Source organism: Tupaia chinensis, unplaced genomic scaffold, assembly GCF_000334495.1.
Source record: "Tupaia chinensis unplaced genomic scaffold, TupChi_1.0 Scaffold143651_1, whole genome shotgun sequence".
Classification (NCBI taxonomy): Eukaryota; Metazoa; Chordata; class Mammalia; order Scandentia; family Tupaiidae; genus Tupaia; species Tupaia belangeri.
The window spans coordinates 1,804,287-1,805,572 of record NW_006203500.1 but is presented as its reverse complement, the minus strand read 5'-3'; the positions used below and the strand labels follow the sequence as shown (position 1 = coordinate 1,805,572).

Sequence of the window (1,286 nt, the reverse complement as noted above, 5' to 3'; positions counted from 1 at the left end):
GGCCCCGGGCCCCTGTGGGGTGCTGGGTACATGCAGCCGGTCGAGCTCTGCGACTGTCTTCCAGGGGCCTGAGGCGAAGGGCCGGCCCACTGCCACCCTTTCTTCCAGTTCCCAGCACTCGTCGGCACAGAGGCCTCTGGCTCTGTCCCCGTGGCCTACCCGCCAGGCCTTCAGGGCACAGCTGCATTGTCTCCCTGCCATCTCCTTTCCTAGAACACGGGAGGCGAGTTTCCCAACTCCTGGGGTTGCAGGTTTCTCACCTTGTCATCCGGTGCTCTTCAGGCAGTTGGGCAGCTCGACTCAGCTTGGGGGCTGTGGAGGTGCCGGGTGCCTCTCTCCTCATCCCTACTTACAGAGCCAAGCCTGACCCATACGGGCCTGGGCTAGGCCCGGGTCAGCAGGACAGCGTGGGGCTGGGGCTGGGTTTCACTACCGGGACCGGTGGGAGGGCACCGTGACCTATGTCTGCGAGGTTCCGGGAAGTCTTAGGAGGGTGGCACGTGAAGCCTGGAAAGAGGGTGGGGTCCCCCAGGCAGAGTTGAGGGAAGGCTGCTACACCCAGAGAGCACTGCCTGTCTGGAGCCGCCAGGACACAAGTGACAGGGACCTGAGGACAGGGGAGGCAGAAAGACGGCAGGGGCCGAGGGGTTCACCTGGGCGAAGGGGAAGAGGAGTTTGGCTTTATCTAGGGTAGCAGGGAGGCTGGCCCCAGGGCGGGGGCTGAGCTCAGGGCAGCCGCGCCAGACTCAGAGGGCAGTGAGGAGGCAGGGGCCCCGGAGAATGGTGCCGAGGCTGGGGCTCAGTGAGGAGGCTGAGTAAACACCAAGAGGCCGGGGATCCCGGTTGAGGCTGGGGGCTCGGCAAACACCGGGCTGCAGTTGTGTCCCTTGCCCTGCCAGACACCCAGCAGATGGTGGAGGGGGGGCCTGGGAAAGGCTGGGTCTCAGCCACCTGGGACCCCTTGGCCCTTGACCATGGAGCAGAGCTTGAGAACTGCCTGGGGCTCTCACAGGCCTCCCTGCTGGCCGCTGCTCTGTGCAGATGTGAGGGAGGCAGAGGGAGGAGGGCCACAGGGGCCCGCTGAGGCCCAGGGAGAGGGGCGCCATTTAGGAACCCACGCAAGGTTTGCCAAGTGCCCTCAGGTGTCAGGTGCTGGCCTCGTGGTAACTGCTGGGAGAACTTCATGCTGTTTGGGTCCTGTCACAGGGTCCTGTCACAGGGGCCAAGGGCTTGGCTTGGGGGTGGAGTGACTAAACCCCAGTATCCGGGAATCCAGGGGCCTCAGC

At 65.0% G+C, this 1,286-nt stretch overlaps 1 protein-coding gene across 1 annotated transcript in view; it reads left to right on the top strand.

Moving 5' to 3' along the window:
- TTC38 (tetratricopeptide repeat domain 38) overlaps positions 1-1,286 on the top strand; it is a gene marked incomplete in the record, with an annotated part of 21,244 nt that overhangs the window by 17,014 nt on the left and 2,944 nt on the right.